General features: G+C 38.4%; 1 pseudogene; it reads left to right on the top strand.

Moving 5' to 3' along the window:
* The first annotated feature begins 18,169 nt into the window (after window positions 1-18,169).
* Window positions 18,170-18,268, top strand: LOC143653538 (U6 spliceosomal RNA; annotated as a pseudogene).
* The last annotated feature ends 6,382 nt before the right edge of the window (window positions 18,269-24,650 follow it).

Raw genomic sequence — 24,650 nt, 5'->3', positions numbered from 1 at the left:
TTTCAGCTTTGATGGAACTTAAAATCTAATGGAGAAAACAGGCACTCTTGAAATAGTTAATATATGTCTCCAGGAACATAATATAAATAATACATGTTCCTGGAGACATATGCCTATTGATCCTACAGCTTTGTCCCTGATCAAATTCCTTAGTTTGTTTCCCAAAAACAGAACAGGAGCCAAAAATCTTTAAACTCAAAAAAACATTTAGGAAATTACAAACACATTATGGTTAAGAGAGGAGTATTATTTATCTCTCTAGAAAAGTGCAGAAATTCTCAGATGGCAGAAAGTGGCAAAGAAAAAAAAAAGGAATTGATCTTTTCCTTCACTTTTCCACACTTTTATGAGTACTAGTGATGCACTGTATTCCTCTGCCAGAGTCAACACACAAGGTCAGCAGAATGTGATGGTTCCTTGTGGTGTTACAAATTGTTAGATGATAAATTCTTTGAAGTTCCTACTCCAAAAAGCATAATACAAATGTTTATTACAAGAAATGTTTGTAGTACAGTAATTTTACTCCTCAAAAAAAAAAAACCTGAATGGGATTATCTCCTTAATATTTCACTATGAAATATTCATATCCTTGTTCCCCAAGAATATTAGTAGGGACCTATACTGCGCAATACCCAATAAACAAGCATACTATGATAACTAAGGTAATTTCATTAATTTAAGGCCCTTTAAATGTTATAAAAAATGAGTAGTACTTTTGTTTTTATCCCTATTTTTGTCTTACTAGAGTAATGCAAACTTTAACAAATTTCTTTACCTTAAATTTAGATCTGAATGTATTTTCTACCTTAAATTTGTTTCACAGTGAACTAAATAGTAAACATTTTCCAAATAAGAATATTATTACATGTGGCAATATTGAGTAGCAACTTTCAGTCAATATAAGAGTGTTTAACTATTTTGAATTTTATTTTCAACCTTCACACCTTTGTTAAATTATTAACTAGCTATTCAGCTTCTTGCAATAATATAGAGCACTCTATTTGGGTCATTTCTTATTACTAATAAAAAATTATTGACAAAAACTACTTTGTGTCATAGATTTTAGCAATATCTCAGTCCATCAATTTTATCAGAAATGGTACTTATGATTATTTTTAATTAAAGGAAATATTTAGAAAGATTTAGGCTGTAAGCATTGACTGCAGAATGTTTCTTGCATTTGTCTTTGATAATTAGAAAGCTGTAAGAGTGTTAGTATTGTTGGAGTAGGAAGTCCATGAAAATTATAAAAAATAGTGCATTGCTCAAAAGACAAAACAATGTTTAATAGTATTTCCTAGATCTAGAACTGTTTGAGAATGAATGGAGAGAAGCCAGGAAAATATACCTGCATGCCTATTTGGATATATGTCACATGTGTACTGAATGCAGTCACAACCTAGTACAATTGTACCTTGGAAATGTTGCAGCTTTATTCTAGACCACTGCAGTTAAGTGAGTCACATGAGTTTTTTGGTTTCCCAGTGCATATAAAAGTTATGATTACATTGTACTATAATCTATTAAGTGTTCAATAGCATTTTCTAAAAAATGTACATACCTTAATTTAAAAATACATTATTGCTAAAAAGTGCTAACTATCACCTGATCCTTCAGCGAGTCATAATCTTTTGTGGAGGGTCTTGCCTCAGTGTTCATGGCTGCTGACTGATCAGGGTGGTGGTTGCTAAAGGTTGGGATGATTGTGGCAATTTCTTATGCTACAACAATAATGTTTGCCACATCTATTGACTTCTTCCTTTCACATGTATTAACTCTTGTAGCCTGCAATGCTGTTTGATAGCATTTTATTCACAGTAGAACTTCTTTCAAAATTGGGGCCAATCCTCTCAAAGCCTGCCACAACTTCTAAGTATATATAATATTCTAAATTCTTTGTTGTCATTTCAACAACATTCACAGTGTCTTCACCAGGAGTAGATTCCATCTCAAGAAAATTTTTGCCCATCCATAAGAAGCAATTCTTCATCCATTAAAAGTTTTATTGTGAGATTGCAGCAAATTCAGTTACTTCTTCAGGCTCTACTTATAATTCTAGTTCTCTTGCTATTTCTACCACATTTGCATTGACTTTCTCCACTGCTAGAACCCCTCAAAGTCATGCATGAGGGTTGGAATCAACTTCTTTCAAACTCTGTTAATGTTGGTATTTTTACCTCCTCCCATGGATCATGAATGTTCTTAATGATATCTTAATGGTGAATACTTCCCAGAAGTTTTTCAATTCACTTTGCCCAGTTCATGGGAGAAATCACTATCTATGGCAGCTGTAGCTTTATGAAATGTATTCTTCCAATAATAAGACTTGAAAGTCAGAACGTCTCCCTGATCCATGGGGTGCAAAATGGATGTGTTAGCAGGCATGAAAATGACATTAATCTTGTATGTCTCCATCAGAGCTTTTGGGTGGCCATGTGTGTTGTCACTAAGCAGTGATATTTTGAAAGGAATCTTTTTTTTTTTCCTGAGCAGTAGATCCCAACAATAGGCTTAAAATATTCAATAAACCATGTAAACAAATGTGCTGTCATCCAAGCTTTGTTGTTCCATTTATAGAACTCAGGCAGAGTAGATTTAACATAATTCTTAATGGCCGTAAGATTTACAGCAAATGAGCATTGCAACTAAAGTCACCAGCTGCACTAGCCCCTAACAAAGTCAGCCTGTCCTGTGACGCTTTGAAGCCAAACATTAGCTTCTCTCTACCTACGCGAGTCTTAGATGGCATCATCTTTCAATAGAAGACTGTTTTGTCTATATTGAAAATCTTTTATATCTCCACCTTCATCAATTATCTTAGCTAAGTCTTCTGAAAAACTTGCTGCAGCTTCTACATCAGCATTTGCTGCTTCACTTTTTAACTTTTATGTTGTAGAGACAGCTTCTTTCCTTAAACTTCATGAAACAACCTCTGCTAGCTTCAAACTTTTCTTCAGCAGCTTCCTTGCCTTCCTCACACTTCATAGAATTGAAGAGAGTTAAGGCCTTGCTCTGGATTACGTTTTGGCTTAAGGGAATGTTGTGGCTGGTTTGATCTATCCAGACCACTAAAACTTTCTCCATATAATCAATAAGGCTGTTTCACTTTCTCATCATTGTAGGACTTAATTTCCTTCAAGAACTTTTCCTTTTTATTCACAACTTAGCTAGCTGTTTGGTACAAGAAGCCTAATTTTTGGCCTGTCTCAATTTTCGACATGCCTTTCTCAGTAAACTAAATCATTTCTAGCTTTTGATTTAAAGTGAGAAATGCGCAACTCATCCTTTCACTTGAATATTTAGCCATTGTAGAGTTATTGATAGGCCTAATTGTGTCTCAGGGAATATGGAAGCCCCAGGAGAAGGAGGGAAACTACAAACAGCCAGTTGATGGAACAGTCAAAGTACACATTTATTGATTAAATTTGCCATCTTATATGGGTGCTTCATGGAACCCTGAAACAATTACAATAGTAACCTCAAAGTTCACTGATCACTATAACAGATATAATAATAATGAAAAGTTTGACATATTGTGAGAATAACCAAAATGTGAGACACCGAGCTGACACATGCTATTGGAAAAATAGTGCCAATAGACTTGCTCAATACTCGGTTGCCACAAATCCTTAAAAAAAAGCAATATCTGTGTAGCGCGATAAAATGTATGCCTGTAAATCATTCAGTAGTGTCCTAATGACAATATTCTTGGGGCTAGTGTGGGAATCAGATGCCTAGAAGAATATGATTTGTAGTCCTAGAGATTCTCTGTATGAGGCTATTATAGAATCCACATTTACATCCATTCCTACCTACAACATTTTTAAGTAGTTAACATGCCATTCTTCGCTATACCCATTATCTTCTAAGGAGAAAGAATCCAAACATGGTTGTGATCAGTATTTAGTTCTCCCTCAAACCCTTGTTCTATTACACATCTCTGGATAGAGAGTTTGTAAGGACAGGCTAAAATATGAAGAAAAGATAAAGCAAAAAGCAATCATATTCCAAATTGCCAAGGCTTTTTCATTATGAATCCAAGAGATAATATTTTTCCCAAGCCAGACATAGATGAAACTTTCCTTGGAAATAAGGTAATGGGTGATTGCTGAGAAGAGAGATAAGCATGCCAAATCCCTAGAGCCTGCCTGCAAGAAGAAATACTTAGGAAACAGATCTGAGACAGAAAAGTAGAACTGATGCTTAACTGTGAAAGGACCTTTATGTTCTCTGACCCCACTGAAGCATAGCACAGATTAAAAGTATCAGAGTGCAGTTACTGTGATAGCAGAGTAGGATCCTGAGGATTTGAAAGTAAGAAGATACATTTTGATAGGAAAGGTGATGATCCAGAGCTTGTGTAACAAGAAGTATTATCCAAGTAGGGGGGAGTCCTGTTAGCAAGGAGAATAGTGTCAGCTGGAATGAGAAGATACAGAACGGGGCTTAAGATGTCATAAACCATCTCTTTAGTCTCATTTGGATGGCACCCTTTGAATACATACTGAGCTGTTAATATCAATTTTATATCTCAAAATGTTTAAACAATTCCTTTATAATAAAATGAACAAATATTTTCCTCTCTAAAATTGCTCAAGTGTAAAGAAGCATGAGTATTTTAATATCACTAGTGTAGAGCTAGCTTTACAGATAAAAAATAGTATATAGTAATGTTTCTTTAGGTTAATTTCACTTCCCACAGAACGTGAAGCATGAAATTCAGAAGTGAGTGAGAATAGATCTACTGACAGATCATCTGGATTGTTTATAGCATTAATTAGGACATATACTTGGAATTGTTTCTGAGTAATGATGAAGTTCCACTGATTTAATGGAAACAGTCCTTTTTGTGAAATAGCTAGCTTGAGTTAGGAATGCAGTCTGTGGCAAAATAAAGCGAAGTTACCTAGTCTATACCATTCAGTCAATACTGATAACCTGAGACTTAATTAACTGCTCTATTACATCAGACAGGTAAAGAAGGAATAGCTATCTTCTCTGCTCTGCTCTTCAGGAGCTGACAATGTAACTTAAGAAAAAAAGATAAATACATTAGCTTTAATGCAAGACAACAAAAACTTCAGTATTGCAGAATATGAATGATGCATGTTTCTGCACTGCAGTATGGTAGTACATATTAATAAAATCTTTTCACCTGACCTTTTTTGGCACACGATTTATAATCAATCTAAATGCAATTTATTTAAATATGTGTAGCCCTCATCATTGAAGTGCCAAGTATAGATAATCTGGCCCCTCCCTACCTCTCTAAACTCCTCCACCCTCTCCTTCCTCGGTGTAAGGTCTTAGGATAAAACAAGCCTGTTCCCATCTTTGCAGTAGTTAGTGCCTCTGCCTAGACTTTTCCCTCTTTGATTTGCCTGACTAGTTCCTTTTTGCTATTCAAATCTCATCTTAAATATCACCTCCCCCCAAGTGTGACAGTCCACACAATTTAAAGTAGTCTCTTCACATCACCTTAAAGTCCCACTGCATAGCTAATTATCTGGTGTTTATCTTGTCCTTGTTTGTCTATGAATAAGGACCTCATCTATCCTATTGTGTATCTTCAGCTTAGAAAAGTGCCTTTCACACAACAGATAATTGATAAATATTTGTAAATGATTTAATTTTGCCTTATGAAATGAAAGGCAAAATAAAGCCATGGCTGGTATTTAGTGTTTTATCCTTTGGCTCCATTTTATATTAATTAATTTATCTCAACATATTCCTAGAATTAAGGTATAACTCAATTTATACTTCAGAAAAGTCTGAAATGGTTTGTATAAACCTGTGTGCCAGGAGCTGGATAATTCCTTTTTTCCTCTCTGCTTACCTTGCCCACTTAAATTTATTGTACCCAAATTTCAGGTCCTACTTTGTCACCATGTTTCTATCCAATAGCCACCTCCCTCAGCCTACCAATAAAAGAATTTAAGTTTGTAAATCCTCATTAGCTTTACTATAACTTTAAAAGGAAGATTTAGCTGGGCAGGCCATGGTGGCTCAGCAGGCAAGAATGCTTGCCTGTCATGCCAGAGGATCTGGGTTTGATTCCCGGTGCCTGCCCATGTTAAAAAAAAAGGAGAAGATTTAGCTAACTGATCTCTTCACATGCAACAGGAGAGATGATAAAATTATAAAAATAATTTCTGTCAACAAACAGCACTATTTTGTCACAAAGTAGAGAGGCATCACATGGTGACTATTACTCTTTTTTTTATTGACTGTTACTTATTTTAGCAAATTGCCTTTAATAGCCCTGTATTAGTTAGGGTTCTCTAGAGAAACAGAATCAACAGGGAACACTTGCAAATATAAAATTTATGAAAGTGTCTCACGTGACCATAGGAATGCAGAGTCCAAAATCCACAGGGCAGGCTGCGAAGCTGATGACTCCAATGGATGGCCTGGATGAACTCCACAGGAGAGGCTCACCAGCCAAAGCAGGAATGCAACCTGTCTCCTCTGAGTCCTCCTTAAAAGGCTTCCCATGATTGGATTTAGCATCACTAATTGCAGAAGAAACTCCCCTTTGGATGATTACAAAATCAGCTGTGGATGTAGCTGACGTGATCATGACCTAATCCTATGAAATGTCCTCATTGCAACAGACAGGCCAGCGCTTGCCCAATCAGATGAACAGGTACCACAACTTGGCCAAGTTGACACCTGTCCCTAACCATGACAGTCCACCCCTTGTCAACTTGGCACATATATATATATATATCACCTTAGACCATACTTAATTTCCAAATGAAAACAAATAAGCACACATTTTTTCTTTTACCTGACAATACTCAACTGTCCTGCATATAACTGGAAACACATTAAATCTCTCCAGAATAGCGTGCAAATCCTTGGGCAACATTCATTCTTAAACTTGATATCTTACAACTTAAATAGTATAACACAAACAAAACAGCATTACAGTCCTCGTTTCTGTAACTGATCACGTGGTCAAAGTTCATATTTATCACTACCTTCTTCCACTACCCATTCCATGTTCCCTTTCCCCTCAGCAAGCACTTCAGCTGGCCGTGGTTCTTTGCCTGGTGGGGTGACCCAAACCTTCATTCCTGAAGTCTCAGAGCCAGGAGTGGTCCTGCCTGGATTGTGTTGTTGCAGTTTTCCATTGATTTTAATCACAGGGCATGGTAGTACTAATAGACGCCCCAGGGGATCTCTTATATTCCAAGAAAACTCTTCTTTACCTCCATTACGTAGTTGCAGTCCTACTTCCTTCTGATAGTCAGGGTCAATTACCCCAGACAATAATGTAATCCCCTTCTTGGTGTGTTGATCCAGAGGCATAAGTAGCCCAAAGTGGCCAGGTGGCAATCTTAACTTCCAGTTCAGTGGTATCACTGTTGTTTCTCCTGGAGAAAGCACACCCCGTTTTGGAACTAAAACCTGTAGACCAGCAGAACTCAGGGTAGCAGGGACAGGAAGCAAAAATTTTCCTAGTCGATCACTAGGAGTAATAGTGAGTGGCACCACACCCATTTCCACCCCTTGGTTCCTGGACCCATGGATCCTGGCTATGGGAGAAACAGCACCATACAGTGGACACTGATTCAGAGCATACACAGCTTCCTGGAGAACATTACCCCAGCCTTTCAAGTTTTTGCCACCTAGTTGGCACCGTAATTGAGTTTTCAAAAGGCCATTCCACCGTTCTATCAATCCAGCAGCTTCTGGATGATGGGGAACATGGTAAGACCAGAGAATTCCATGAGCATGTGCCCATTCCCGCACTTCATTTGCTGTGAAGTGTGTTCCTTGATCCGAAGCAATGCTATGTGGAATACCATGACAATGGATAAGGCATTCTGTAAGCCCACGGATAGTAGTTTTGGCAGAAGCATTGCGTGCAGGGAAAGCAAACCCATATCCAGAGTATGTGTCTATTCCAGTTAGAACAAATCGCTGCCCCTTCCATGAAGGGAGTGGTCCAATGTAATCAACCTGCCACCATGTAGCTGGCTGGTCACCTCGGGGAATGGTGCCATATCGGGGGCTGAGTGTGGGTCTCTGCTGCTGGCAGATTGGGCACTCAGCAGTGGCTGTAGCCAGGTCAGCCTTGGTGAGAGGAAGTCCATGTTGCTGAGCCCATGCATAACCTCCATCCCTACCACCATGACCACTTTGTTCATGAGCCCATTGGGCAATAACAGGAGTTGCTGGGGAAAGAGGCTGACTGGTATCCATAGAATGGGTCATCTTATCCACTTGATTATTAAAATCTTCCTCTGTTGAAGTCACCCTCTGGTGGTGCATTCACATGGGACACAAATATCTTCATGTTTTTAGCCCACTCAGAAAGGTCTATCCACATACCTCTTCCCCAGACCTCTTTGTCACCAATTTTCCAATTATGGTCTTTCCAAGTCCCTGACCATCCAGCCAAACCATTAGCAACAGCCCATGAGTCAGTATACAAACGCACCTCTGGCCAGTTTTCCTTCCAAGCAAAATGAACAACCAGGTGCACTGCTCGAAGTTCTGCCCACTGGGAGGATTTCCCCTCACCACTGTCCTTCAAGGACACCCCAGAAAGGGGTTGTAATGCTGCAGCTGTCCATTTCGGGTGGTACCTGCATATCGTGCTGAACCATCTGTAAACCAGGCCCGAGTTTTCTCTTCCTCAGTCAATTCACTGTAAGGAACTCCCCAAGAGGCCATAGCTCTGGTCTGGGAAAGAGAAGGTAATGTGGCAGCAGGAGTGGAAACCATGGGCATTTGTGCCACTTCTTCATGTAACTTACTTGTGCCTTCAGGACCTGCTCTGGCTCTATCTCGTATATACCATTTCCACTTTACAATAGAGTGCTGCTGTGCACGCCCAACTTTATGGCTTGGTGGGTCAGACAACACCCAACTCATGATAGGCAAATCAGGTCTCATGGTAACTTGGTGGCCCATGGTTAAGCGTTCAGTTTCTACTAAAGGCCAGTAGCAGGCCAAAAGCTGTTTCTCAAAAGGAGAGTAGTTATCTGCAGCAGATGGTAAGGCTTTGCTCCAAAATCCTAAGGGTCTGCGTTGTGATTCTCCTATAGGGGCCTGCCAAAGGCTCCAGACAGCATCTCTATTTGCCACTGACACTTCCAGCACCATTGGATCTGCAGGATCATATGGCCCAAGTGGCAGAGCAGCTTGCACAGCAGCCTGGACCTGTCGCAGGGCCTCCTCTTGTTCAGGTCCCCACTCAAAATTAGCAGCTTTTCTGGTCACTCGATAAATGGGCCGGAGTAGCACACCCAAATGAGGAATATGTTGTCGCCAAAATCCAAAAAGACCAACTAGGCGTTGTGCCTCTTTTTTGGATGTGGGAGGGGCCAGATGCAGCAATTTATCCTTCACCTTAGAAGGGATATCTCGACATGCCCCACACCACTGGACACCTAAAAATTTTACTGAGGTGGAAGACCCCTGTATTTTTGTTGGATTTATCTCCCATCCTCTGACACGCAAATGCCTTACCAGTAAATCTAGAGTAGTTGCTACTTCTTGCTCACTAGGTCCAATCAACATCATATCATCAATATAATGGACCAGTGTAATGTCTTGTGGGAGGGAGAAACGATCAAGGTCTCTGCGAACAAGATTATGACATAGGGCTGGAGAGTTGATATACCCCTGAGGTAGGACAGTGAAAGTATATTGCTGACCTTGCCAGCTGAAAGCAAACTGTTTCTGGTGGTCCTTACTAATAGCTATTGAGAAAAAAGCATTTGCCAGATCAATAGCTGCATACCAGGTACCAGGGGATGTATTGATTTGCTCAAGCAATGATACTACATCTGGAACAGCAGCTGCAATTGGAGTTACCACCTGGTTGAGTTTACGATAATCCACTGTCATTCTCCAAGACCCATCTGTTTTCTGCACAGGCCAAATAGGAGAGTTGAACGGGGATGTGGTGGGAATCACCACCCCTGCATCTTTCAAGTCCTTAAGAGTGGCAGTAATCTCTGCAATCCCTCCAGGAATACGGTATTGCTTTTGATTTACTATTTTGCTTGGTAGGGGCAGTTCTAGTGGCTACCACTTGGCCTTTCCCACCATAATAGCCCTCACTGCACGAGTTAGAGAACCAACGTGGGGATTCTGCCAGTTGCTCAGTATGTCTATGCCAATTATACATTCCGGAACTGGGGAAATAACTACAGGATGGGTCCGGGGGCCCACTGGACCCACTGTGAGACGGACCTGAGCTAAAACTCCATTGATCACCTGGCCTCCATAAGCCCCCACTCTGACTGGTGGTCCAGAGTGACGTTTTGGGTCCCCTGGAATTAATGTCACTTCTGAACCAGTGTCTAATAATCCCTGAAATATCTGATCATTTCCTTTTCCCCAGTGCACAATTACCCTAGTAAAAGGCCATCGGTCTCCTTGGGGAAGACTTAGAGGAAGGTTAACAGTATAAATTTGTGGCAGTGTAACAGGTTTCTCCCCCATAGGGAACTGGCCTCCCCTTCATTCAAGGGGCTCAGGGTCTGTAAACTGTTTCAAGTCTGGAAATTGATTAAGGGGCCATGACTCTGTGTTTTTGTAATTCAGGTTAGACTTCTGTTCCCTTGACCTAGAACTCTTTTGTTTATACAGCTCCAACAAGAATTTAGTAGACTGCCCTTCTATTGTATTCCTAGGCACCCCATGATTTACTAGCCAATGCCACAAATCTCTGCGTGTCATATAATTTTGATGCCTCCTTTCAGTTTGTTGTCTATTATAATACCCACGTCTACCCTGTCTTTGGTGATTAAGTGCTGCCACCTGGCTTCTGCCAACTCGGGATCCTGTCATCCCCATTGTGTTTAAGGATTCCAGCTCAGTGACAGCAGTTCCTACAGTAATATCTGACCTACAGAGAAGTGCAACCACAGAGCTCTTGAGGGATGATGGTGCTAGTCTCACAAATTTATTTCTCACTGTTCTGGTAAAAGGTGCATCTTCTGGACATTCCTGGGGTGTAAGAGCAGGTTTTGCATGATAAATCCACTCTAACATCCCAATCTCTCTAAGCCTTTGGATCCCCTCATCTACATTATACCAGGGCAGTTCTGGCATTTCAACCTCAGGTAATGTTGGCCACCTTTTGATCCATGTTTCAACCAACCACCCAAACAAGCTGTTAACACCTTTTCTAACTGCTCTAGCTATAACATTGAATGCAGAATCTCTGCTTAGTGGGCCCATATCAATAAATTCAGCCTGATCCAGCCTTATATTCCTCCCACCATTATCCCACACTCTTAAAATCCATTGCCACACATATTCCCCTGATTTTTGTCTATATAAATTGGAAAACTCACACAGTTCTTTTGGAGTATAACGTACCTCCTCATGTGTGATACTTTGTACCTCACCTTTAGGGGCCTGTTGGGACTTTAGTCTAGTTATAGGTCTAGAAGAAATGAGGGGTGGTGGGGGTGGGTCATGAAAAGAATTAGAAATATCTTCCAAGCCATTTGCTTCAGGGCTTTCATTTGCAGTTTCATCTGGTGAAACAGGATTAATAACTCTGGGGCTAATCCCTTCAGGAGAAGGTTGGGTGGCCAACTCCTCAAGGCAGGCTGGAGGTGGGGCGGCTATGTCCTCAGGGCAGACTATTACAGGGTTATCTAAAGAAGGCTCAGCATGGTCTAGGGTTTCAACCTCACCCCCAACATCATTATCAATCCATATGTCACCATCCCATTTTTCAGGGTCCCACTCCTTTCCAATCAATGCCCTCACTTTAACGGCAGACACCATGCAAGACTGAGATTTCAGTTTACGTTGTAAAGTTGCTACTCTAACAATAAGATTCTGAGTCTGATTTTCAGAGATCTCAAGTCTACGGCTACAGGAAATAAAATTTTCCTTCAGGATACTCATAGAAACCTCTACATCTTTCAGACGGCACTTAAGCTTCTTGTTTGAAGCCTTAAGCCCATCCCTTTCACCCTTTAATGTAGACAGTGTATCTAACAACAACCAACCAACATCTCTATAACTCTTATTTCTACAAAACTCTGTAAAGGTGTCAAAAACATTATCCCCCAGAGTCTGGCTTCGTACAAGCGAAGCATTAGGAGAATCGAATGATGATATTTTGACTATCTCCTTTGCCAACTCAGTCCATGGATTGGGAGTGTCATTCTGATTACGGGAATCAGAGTCCTTAGTGTCTCTGAGCCCAGTCAGAGTAGAAAACCATTCATAAAAACCCATTTTTAAGATTCTGTTCCTTAAGAACCACTCCTGGTACCAAGATGTATTAGTTAGGGTTCTCTAGAGAAACAGAATCAACAGGGAACACTTGCAAATATAAAATTTATGAAAGTGTCTCACGTGACCGTAGGAATGCAGAGTCCAAAATCCACAGGGCAGGGTGTGAAGCCGATGACTCCAATGGATGGCCTGGATGAACTCCACAGGAGAGGCTCACCAGCCAAAGCAGGAATGCAACCTGTCTCCTCTGAGTCCTCCTTAAAAGGCTTCCCATGATTGGATTTAGCATCACTAATTGCAGAAGACACTCCCCTTTGGATGATTACAAATGGAATCAGCTGTGGATGTAGCTGACGTGATCATGACCTAATCCTATGAAATGTCCTCATTGCAACAGACAGGCCAGCGCTTGCCCAATCAGATGAACAGGTACCACAACTTGGCCAAGTTGACACCTGTCCCTAACCATGACAAGCCCTGTTCCTTTTCTTCTCAGTCCTCCCATGCATATTCACCATATAATCCCACCATCACCACCCAGTTCAAATTTTCATTAATATTCACTCCTTAGAATTACTCTGAGCAAGTTAAGCAGTCAGTGTTAAATGTTCTTATCTTTAATTTTTCTCCCTTATGAATTCCCAGGAAATGACATAAAAGGTACCCAGTTCACTACAACCTACCCTGCAAGGATTCAATCAAAAGTAGAGAATAAATCTCAGAACAATATTGTCTTATCTCGCCAAAATATAAATTCATAGGGGCAGGTGACCACTCCTTCAGTATTTTTTTTATTCCACTATCTAATTATTAATCATAAAGGAGGCTTATGAATATAATGAATTATTCTAGTTTGCTAGCTGCCAGAATGCAATATACCAGAAATGGAATGGGTTTTTAAAAGAGGAATTTAATGAGTTGCAAGTTTACAGTTCTAAAGCCAAGAAAATGTCCCACTTAAAACAAGTCTATTGAAATGTCCAATCTAAGGCATCCAGGTAAAGACACCTTGGTTCAAGGAGGCTGATGAAGTTCAGGATCTCTCTCTCAAGTGAGAAGGCACATGGCAAACATAGGGTTTCTCTCTTGGCTGCAAGGGCACATGGCTAGCACAGCGTCATCTACCAGCTTTCTCTCCTGGCTTCCTGTTTCATGAAGCTCCCCAGGAAGCGTTTTCCTTCTTCATCTCCAAAGCATTGGCTGATGGACTCCCTGTTTCGTGGTGCTGCAGCATTCTCTGCTCTCTCTGAATCTCCTCATTCTCCAAAATGTTTCCTCTTTTATAGGACTCCAGAAACTTCTCAAGACCCACCCAAATGGGTGGAGACACATCTCCCCTAATACAGCTTAACAACCACTCTTGATAGTGTTACATCTCCAGGGAGATGATCTAATTCCAGATTCAAACATATGGTATTGAATAGGGATTATTCTGCCTTTACAAAATGGGATTTTGATTAAAACATGGCTTTTATAGGGTCCATACATCCTTTCCAACCAGCACATGGATGGAACTTAGTATGAATTAGGAAAATCACCAGTTTTATTTACAAGTAGGAATGGATTAAGGATACAGCATTAGATAGAAAGAAGCCCCTTGAAACATACTACCATTTCTAAAGTGCTGAATTCTCTAGCCCTACAAAAGCACACCTAATTTTGGTTCTATCATCTTCCAAGTTACTCAAATGCAGCCTCACCCAGGGAGGGTATTTGTACTGAAACCACCAACTAAAGTTATGGCAAGAAAGTGGCCTTGTACACAAGAACAGATTGGACTTGGTATTATTCCCTTTTGGCATAACAGCCTACAAAATTATAACAGAAGCAACAACAACAAAAAATTTTAAATACCATTCAGCTCTAAATAAAGTCCTTTCAGTAGTCATTTACTGAGAAACTGTTATGCATCAGGTATAGAGCTAAGTACAAACCTTACTTTTATTCTCTCAATAAAGTAAACACTCATCACTATTTTGCTACTGAAGAAAGCAAATCCTAGACAGCTTAAGCAACTGTTTAAAGTTACAGAATTAGAAAAGTAACACAGTGAGGATTTAACCCTAACCTATTTAACTTCAAAGCTCATGTTCAACCACCACACTACCTGAGTTGTCTAATTAGGCTATCTGAATGAATATATCATGTTTTTATTGTGAAATATATGCACAAAAAAGCAATAAATTTCAAAGTACATTTTACCAGCTGTTATGGAACAGATTTCAAAGTTCAGTATGGGTTACAGTTCCACAATTTCAGGTTTTTCCTTTTAGCTGCTCCAAGACCTTGGAGACTAAAAGAAATATCAACATAATGATTCAGAAGTCATACTCATTTGTTAAGTCCTCTCTTCTCCGTTATAACTCCTCCTTCTCCTCTGATCCTTCTCCCAATCTTTAGGGATATTTGGGCTATGCTCATTCTGACTTTTTCATGTTGAAAAGGGGTGTCAACAAAGGGGTGTCGGAATTAGTTGTTATTCTTGAAGAGGCTGGCCCCTCTGGTCTTCAGGGCTTATCTGGCCTAGGAATCATCTGGAGGTTATAGGTTTCTGGAAGGTAAACTTGGTTCATGCAACTTTTGTAGACTCTCAGATAGATCCCTGGGGTTTTTTTAGGGTTAACAGGAATAATGTTAGTTGAGTGTGGCGAATTAGAAGTATATTGCCAATAGCAATTAGCAATATATAGCTGAAGCCTCCAAAATAGCCTCTTGACTCTATTTGAGCTCTCTTAGCCACTGATACCTTATTTTGTTACATTTCTCTTCCCTTTTTTGGTCAGGAAGGCATTGTCAATCCCATAGTGCCAGGCTCAACTCTGGAGTCATGGCCCTGCAGTCAGGGAGACTTTCACCCCTGAATGTCATGTCCCATGTAGTAGGGCAAGTAATGATTTTCCTTGCAGAGTTGGGCTGAAAGAAAGGCCACATCTGAGCAACAAAAGAAGTTCCTGAAAGCAAATTTTAGGCATAACTATAGGTAGGCTTAGCTTCTCCACTACAGAAGTAACTTTCATAAGAGCAAGCCTCAAGATCAAGGACTTGGCCTATTAACTTGGGAAACCCTAACATTTGAGAGTATGTTAGGGGTTTCCCAGGTGGGAAGGTTTAATTGTTCCATATTTTTTTCTCCAATTCCTCAAGTGACTTTGCCCCATCATAACCTGGGATATGTCAGTTATTACATTACACTATACAGAATTATAAGCCCTTGTTTCCATTCTGGGCTCCATGGGTTTGGGTTGTTTAAATGAATTATCTAGGAAGGTTGATTTAGATTGTGTGTTGCACAATTTTGTTTAGACAAAGCAAACCTCTTTGCCTTTGGTCTCATATAGTAGGTGAAACTCTATAATACAAACACTATCATCCTTTTCCCTGTATTCTGATTTACCTTAGTCCCAATCAGATTTACTTCATTCTTATCACTAATTGAAGATTGATCTCTTTTTCAGTTTCTTTAACAGTTGTTGTATGTAACAATACTGACTTCTAGAGCTGCAGAACTCCAACTCTGAGTCTTAGGTGTCACACAGGTACTCACAGTTCCAGGGAAATAATAAGTTATACACATGTAGCACAGCATCTCAAAATCTAAAAATATCCTTACAACTCTGGACAATCTGTGATGCTATAAAAGCTTACAGTCTAGGCTCCAATTTTCTTATCAGTATTTTCTAAAAGAGACCATACAATATTTGGGTTTTTTTTGCTAGCTTATTTTGCACAATGTAATGTCCCCAAGGTTCATTCACTTCATTACATAACTCACAACTTCATTCTTTTCTGTAGCCATACATTATGTGTACATCTCAGTTCACCTTTCCGCTTTTCAGTCATAAATGATTACATTGTTTACAATTAATTTCATTACACTGGACACTGTATAAGTACTGTGAGAATTCAAAATTGAATACAATATCCATATAATTAGTGTTGCATTATAGTGTGCAAGGTATTCTTTAAGGCACTATTAAATACCAAAGTAAGTCAGACAAGTTATGTCCTCAAGAAGCTTCCACTCTAGTAGGGAAGACAAAATATAATGAAAATTATAACACAAGCTAGAAAAAGGATTGTCACAGAAGAAATTGAAAAAGTAGTCAAACATGCTTTTTAAAAAAGGCACAAGACCATTTACTTTTCAGGTGAGTTTTACCAAACTCCTATGGATGGTTTTCTAAAATCTATTGCAAAGCATTGAAAAAGAAGGCAACTTTCTCAGGTAGAGATCTGATTCCAAACTTAGCACACAAATAAATCATAGGCCTTATTAGTTTTCTGTCATTGCCATAATAAATTACCATAAATTCAGTCATTTAAAACATCAGAAATTTATTATCTTACAGTTCTGGAGGTCAGAAGTCTGTCATAGTCCAAAATCAAAGTGTCAATAGATCTTTGTTCCTTATTGAAGGCTCTAGGGGAGAATCTATTTCCCTGTTTCTTCTAGCTAGATACTATCCACATTCTATGACTTGTGACCCCCTTCCTCCGTATTCAAAGCCAACAATTGCAAATCAAGCCTCCTCACATGGCTTTGCTCTGAGCCTTCTTCCATTGCCACATCTCTCTCTAATCTTGACCAGGAAAAGTTTTCCTTTTAAGGACTCGTGTGATCACACTGCAGCTCAAAAGTGAGTCCTCACCCCATGTCCACAGAGTCAATCAGTAGACATCAGGATTTTGAGAAGAGAAAAGGTTTATTTAGTAAAGTCTAACCTTGTGAAGACAGGAGAGCAGTCCTCAAGTCTGTCTTTCTGAACTGGAGAAATTTTCAGTATTTTATAGCATTCAAACAAAGGCAGGCAGGCTTAACATAATAAGCAAGGTGGCTTGAGATGACAAGGTCAGAAACAGTTTAATTACTGAGTATGGGTAGACTTATTACATTCTAGGCTACTGCACATGTCAGGTGTGCTAACCTTGATTAGAACTGGCTTGGTTCATCAATATAGTTTAGGAATTTGGGATGCTTAATCCTGGGCTGATTCATATTAATCAATAAGGGGCTATGTGCAAGAGCACCCAACTTCAAGGAGTTATGCTCAAGGGTGCCTGACTTTAAGGTTACAAAATAAGGTACAAGTATACAAGTGGAGCCAGTCCCAAGTTGCCTTGTTATTATCCAGTAACAGGATGCAGTTTCAAAACATAGCATCAGCAAAACAAGGCATGGAGGTTACAGTTCAGTGAGTGTGATTTCTATTATTCAAATTAGGCGAAGTTTTTTTTCTTATATTAATCTTTTTAACTGCACGTGTTTTGGGGGTTAAAGTCAATTAAGGATGGTCTGGCTGGAGCTATTAAAAACAAGAACTTATCTATGAGGTGTGTAGGTAGGGATTTCAGAGATCGAAGCAAAGAGATGGAAACTTTGCAACTTAGGGGGGAGCTGCTTTGGAAAGTGGGAAAACAGTTCAGGGTCTGCTACAATTAGGTTGCATTAATGGGAAAATCCAGGATAATTTCCCTGTCTTAAGAGTCTGTCACTTTAATTATATCTGCAGTGTCCATTTTGCCATGTAAGTGGCATATTCACAGGTTCCAGGAATAAGGAATCTTTGGGAGGCCATTATTCTGCCTACCACATGTGCATTCTCACTTATAACCATTAATGCAAAACAACTAAATAAAATACTAGAAAAGTAAATAAAAACAGTATATTGATACAATTCATTATTACCTAAGGGGGTCTTTCTCCCTAAGGATGAATTCAGGCAAGAAATAATGTAAGCCCATGTATCCACCAATTAAAGAGAAAAAATTCATGATCATCTGGATGCCAAAAACAACATTCATTAAATCCAACACCCATTCATATATAAGCTCTTAGCCAGAGATAGAGAAAAGTCTCCTTAGCATGACACTAATAGAAATCTACAGAAAAACTCAGATTTAATAAACAAACACTAGAAACCTTTCAGTAAAGCAGAAGGAAGAGTGCTCGTGTCTGCACAAAAATAGTAAGATTGAAACAATACAGAGATTACCAAGGTGCCTGAGCAAGGATGGCATGTGAATTCAAGAAGCGTTCCATATTTTTAAAAAAATTTTTTTAAAAAGGAGAAGGAAGAATGAAGATGCTAATAGTCAATGCTGTACCAGCAGACTTATCCAATTTAGTAAGATGGGATGAATAAATAAGGTATAAATCCCAGAAGGAAAGATAAAACTCTAGATGACATCATCAACTAAATGATATAAGAGAAATGATTGAAATCATGGTTGCAAAAAATAATTGAGGAATAAGCTAAATATCAGAAAGTATGGAGACCTATAAAAAGAAAAAACTAAAACTTTATCAAAGACATTATTCATGATTTGCAATGGATGGTGGTGGCCTAAGGGTACATCAACTGATGAATGGAAGGGTGAACTGTGGTGTATACATACAACAGAATATTGAGCATCTGCAGAAAGGAATGAAATTGTATAACATGCAACTAGGTGAATGATCCTTGAGGATATTGTCTTGAGTGAAATAAGCCAGAAACGAAAGAAAAAATATTGTATTGTCTTTCTGAAATAAACTAACTATAATGAGAAAATTCTGAGAACTCAATTTGAGAGCATTGGTTAGCAGGGCAGAGATTGGGCAATCAATGATTGAGGAGCATGGAGTGTTCAATAAGGCTCATTGTAAAGGTTCTTAGATTGTAAGCTTTTACAGCAGTCACATCTATTCCTGGGTTTTAACCGTCATTTCTAAATTCTAAGATGTTGTGCTCTTTGTGTTTAACATGGTAGTCACTTGGAACTTTGTGTTTATGTTTGATATCTGAGGCCCAAAATTAGAGTTCTGCAGCTCTGAAAATCAGCATTCTTCAATACAGCAACTGTTTATAAAAGCTAAAAAAGATGGTAGATTTCAATTCAGCAACTGTTTATAAAAGCTAAAAAAAGATAGTAGATTTCAATTAGAGATATGAATGAAATGGCTCTGGTTAGGACTAATGTAAATCATAATACAGGGTAAAGGATTATATTGTCTGTATTTTAAAACCTCAACTTCTGTGTGAGACCAAAGGAATTGATGTTTATTTTGTCCAAAATTTAAATTTTCTTTAGCACAGTATCTAAGTTAACCTGTCTGGTCAGTTTATCTAAACAACCTTATTACATGGAACCGAGAATTGGGAATGAGATCTTGTTATTTTGTACAGGTTAAGGTAATACCCCCAAAACATTCCAGAGTATTTTAGGCAGAAAATAAAAAAGTACCTCTAAATCTCCCTTGAAGGACTGGAGGAAAATGTGGAACTAGTAATCTTCCCCACCTGAGGAATTATTGATATTCTCTCAACTGCTAGGGACTCCCAAATTAATAATCCAAGCCCTCAATCTTGAGGCTTGCTCTTATGAAACTTCTGTCTGCTATGGCGAAACTAAGCCTACTTATAACTACTCCTAAGAGTCAACCCCAGAAAAACTCTACTGTTGCTCAGATGTGGCCTCTCTCTCTAAGTCAACTCTGCAAAGAAAATCACTACCTTCACCCCTACATGGGACATGACTCCCAAGGATGAGCGTAGGCCCAGCTTTGTGTGATTGAGAATGTCTTCTTTATCAAAAGGGAGAAAATAATGGAGCAAAATAAAGTTTTGGTGGCTAAGAGATTCCAAACAGAGTGAAGGGGTCATTCTGGAGGTTAAAGAATACCTTATCTAAGACTCTCTAAATATTTTACCTAGTGAGTTTATTTCTTCAGAAACTTAAGGCCTCCAGATTGTTCCTAGGCCAGACAAGCCCTGAAACCCTGAGGTAACAGTTTCTCCAAGAACATCAATCATTTTCATACTTCTACCCCAGAAGGTCAACACCACTGTCCAGCATGAAGAAGTTAAAATGGTCATTGCCCAGATATCCCTGAGGATTGAGAGAATGATTAAATGAAAGGGAGGAGGTGTAACAGAGAAATTCTGATTTAACAAATGATTATGACTACTAACTCAATATATAGATATTCCTTTTTAGTTTCTAGTGTATTAGATAACTAAAAGGAAATACCAGAAAATTTGAGCTGTAAACCAATAGCCCTGATCTTTGATAGCAATTGTATAGCTATATAGAAGGAAAAAGAAAGTCAGTTGCCCATATTTGCATGGTTCTACTTTCAGATGTTTTATTCTGTTCTATTGATCTATATATCTATCTCTGACAGTACTACATTGTCTTAGTTAACTTCCCTTTATTGCATGCATTTAAATTGGGTGGAATGCAATTATAGGAGTCAATAAGGGGGTGGGGATAAGAGGTATGTGATGTTTGTGGTTTTCTTTTTATTTCTTTTCCTGGAGTGATGCAAACATTCTAAGATTGATCATGGTGATGAATGTACAGTCATGTGATGATACTGTGAACCACTGATTGTATACTTTGAATGGATTGTATGATGTATGACTATATCTCAATAAAATTACATTTGAAAAAAAAAAAAAAACTTTACCAAAGAACTGAAGATTGAATAGAAGGAGAGACTCCCAGGTTCCTGATGGAAAAACTCAATATCAGAGATAAGTCTGTGATTTGGGGAGATAGCAAGATTTGGAAAATGTTAAATGTCTCAAATCCTATAATCCATTGCAATCTCAATAGAAATCCCAATAAGATTTTTATATGGATTTATGAGATTATTAAAATTCCATATAAAGTGAGAATGGACAAAAATAACAAAAAATTTTGAAAAAGACTAAAGAAGATAAAATTTCCCCATTGATACAAAAATATTCTACAAAGCTATAATACTATAAATGGCAAATACTATATACATTGGTATAAAAAGGTTAATATATTAAAACACTGAATGAAGCTGCATCTGAGCTATAGGTTTTTGTTTTTTTTGTTTTTTTTGTTACTATTATTATTACTTTTTTTTCTCTATATTAACATTCTATATCTTTTTCTGTTGTGTTGCTAGTTCTTCTAAACCGATGCAAATGTACTAAGAAATGATGATCATGCATCTATGTGATGATGTTAAGAATTACTGATTGCATATGTAGAATGGTATGATTTCTAAATGTTGGGTTAATTTCTTTTTTTCCGTTAATTAATAAATAAAAAAATTCAAATGGAAAAAAAAGGTTAATATAACCAATTCAATAAATGATAATAAATATGAACAAAAAATAGGAACTGACAATTCACGTGAGAAATACAAATGGCAGGGAAAAAAATAAAATGGCACAGAGCTCAAAGTCATTAGTAATGAGAAAAAGGGTAAATTGAAGCAACAAGGGGATTTTCATATATTAGACTGGCAAAAAAAGAAAAATAATATATGTATGGCGATAGGAATAGTCTATTCTACAATGGAATAAACTTCATATAAATTCAAAAAGCCTTTTTAGAAAACAATTTAACAGTATCTATCGAATATTTTGAAATTCATTTAACCCAGCCTTTTCTAATCTATAAATATCTGTGTAATATTTACATATTCATTATCCACTATTCTTAATAATGAAAAACTGGAAACAACCTAAATGTCCATAAACAGGAAAACAACAGTACAAATCCTGATAAATTCATGGTATATAGTTTTTATAAGTGGATCTTACATACTTATGGTATAGTGCTAAAAATGAAAAAGGAAGTCAAATGAACATAACACTAACCAAATCAAAAACAAAATTAAATGTTTGTATAAGATCTTTTATTAACACATGGAAAAATATTAAGAGCAGTAAGTCTCAAAATTTACTGCAGTTAAAAATCACCGAAGTGTAGCTTCCTTGGTCTCACTTCCAGGAGATTCTGATTTAGTAGGTCTGGGCTCATGCACAGGCACCTGTTTTTCTACTGAGCTCTCCAAGTGATTGTGAGGTAGGGACTTTATAGTCAACATTCAAGAAATACTGACTTTAGAAAATTACAGTATATCAAATAGCAATAGTATTTTCTAGTAGGTATGGGAGTGGCTTTTGCAAAGTGTTGAAGGGCTTCTACTTTTTACTCTATATGGTTTAAGTTGTTTGAATTGTGTGAATTTGTGTAGTCTGTAAATTTCAAAGGCATTAAGGCAACAAAAAAGAGGGAAGTACAAAAAAGAAGGTGATATATCTTTAGTTACCTGACAGACAAAATCAATGAGAATTCTAAAGGAAGAAACTATTTTCACCTGGAGCACTCAGGGAAACTTCCTAGAGAAAGTGGCATTTGAAATGAGTTTGAAAGAAATGCTAGGGTTAGGACAAGTAAAGCTGAGAAAAAAAAAACATTCTAGGCAGAGAGAAATGAGATGAGAGGAAGGAGAAAAAGAGAAAGGGAGAAATTAGAGAACACTTCCATCTGATAGAGTTCAGGGCATTGAAAAGAAATATTAGGAATTAAGCATCTAATGATAGTTAAGACTATATTTTTGAGGACCCTGACTAAGACAGTCATGTATTTACACTCTAGACAGCATAGAACCACTGAAAGATTTTGAGTTTAAGAATCCTGAAATGGAGTAAGATTTTAGGAAGATTAATCAGATCCCAGGTTACACCAAAGGGGCAGAAACCAGAACCAGGGAGGTTATAGTCCATTCCAAAGGAAATGAGCACGTAGCATGGTAGAGGTAGTGGAAAAAGAGGAAGGTGGGGTCAGGGCTATGAATAGAAAACACTTAATGAGGGAGAGAGGAAGAGTTTAGTTTGGGAGATACAGAATTTAGACAAGTTTGACACATGACCTGGATTTCAGGAGAACTTGAGGTATAGGTTTGGGATCAGCTCCAGAAAAATGACAAGATCTAGTTAAGGGTCCATAAAAGGAAAAGAGAAACAAAATGGACTTTAGAGAAAAATATTTTTAGAAAAAAGTACAACCAGTTTTTTAAAGAAATCAAACAAATAAAGTCCAGAAAATATGGTAGGGAATGTATGACTAGAAGCAACGGAATATAGGTCTTTCAAGTAAATGAGGAAAGGGTGATGTTGCTAGTTTGCTAGCTGCCAGAATGCGATATACCAGAAACAGAATGGCTTTTAAAAACGGGAATTTAATAAGTTGCTAGTTTCAAGTGTAAGGGCACATGGGGAACACAGTGTCATCTGCTAGTGTCTTCTCCTGGCTTTCGGTTTCATGAAGCGTCCCGTGAGGCATTTTCCTTCTTCATCTCTAAAGCTCGCTGGCCTAGGACTCTCTGCTTCATGGTGCTGCAGCATTCTCTGCTCTCTCCGAATCTCTTCCATTCTCCAAAATGTTTCCTCTTTTATACGTTCCAGAAACTTATCAAGCCCCACCTAAATGGGTGGAGACATGTTGTCACCTAATCCAGTTTAACAACCACTCTTGATTAAATCACATCTCCAGGGAAATGATCTGATTACACTTTCCAAATTCAATATTGAAGAGGGATTATTTTGCCTTTATGAAATGGGATTTAGATTAAAACACGGCTTTTCTAGGGGACATACATCCTTTCAAACCAGCACAGGTGGTCAACAACGAAACCCTCTATGCTGGTTTGAAAGGATGTATGTCCCCTAGAAAAGCCATGTTTTAATCCTAATCAATTTTGTGTGAGCAACGATTTCTTCTAATCCTTATTCAGTACTATAGATTGGAAACTTGATTAGGTTATGTCCACGGAGATATGACTCAATCAGTTGTAGGTATTAAACTTGATTAGATGAAGACATGTCTTCACCCATTCTATGTGGTCTTAGTTAGTTTACCGGAGTCCTATAAAAGAGGAGACAGTTTGGAAAGAGTGCCTTTTGAAAAGGGAAAGAGAGCTGCAGAACCATGACAGAAGGATGAGAGAACCAGAGAGACCACCAGCAAGCAACCTTTGGATATGAAAAAGGAAAACACCTCCCAAGGAGCCTCATGAAGCAAGAGGCCTGGACATAAAGCTAGCAGATGCTACCATGCTTGCATGTGCCCTTCCAGCTGAGAGAGAAACACTGAACATCATTGGCTTTCTTGAACCAGGATATCCTTACCTGGATGCCTTAGATTGGACATTTCTATAGACTTGTTTTGATTTGGACAATTTCACAACCTTAGAACTGTAAACTAGCAACTTATTAAATTCCCCTTTTAAAAGTTGTTCTGTTTTTGGTATATTGCATTCCAGCAGCCAGCAAACTAGAACCACCACTGTCTTTCTTTCACCAGTCTTAAAGTCTTAGTTCTGTTTCATTTATCTTTTGGTTAGAACAGTGGTTCCAAATCCGGCATTTAATCCAATCTCCTGGGAATGAGGACTTTAATGAATATGGATCCTGCCCAAAACGGCAACTTCAGAAATGATCAGTTTGTAATTCCTGGGTGGTGTCTCAAAATCTGTGTATTTAAATAGTTCCCCCATTGCAGGTCTCAGAAGAAGAACTTTACATATAAAATGGACTCTGTGACCTGGGGGCCTCCCCAGCTCCCTACAGCTTCTTTTGCAGACCCAGATACAGCAGCAAGATTAACAATCACAAGGTTTA

This window comes from Tamandua tetradactyla, chromosome 1, assembly GCF_023851605.1.
Source record: "Tamandua tetradactyla isolate mTamTet1 chromosome 1, mTamTet1.pri, whole genome shotgun sequence".
Lineage (NCBI taxonomy): Eukaryota > Metazoa > Chordata > Mammalia > Pilosa > Myrmecophagidae > Tamandua > Tamandua tetradactyla.
The sequence above is the reverse complement of the archived record's forward strand: the minus strand, read 5'-3'. Positions and strand labels throughout refer to the sequence as shown.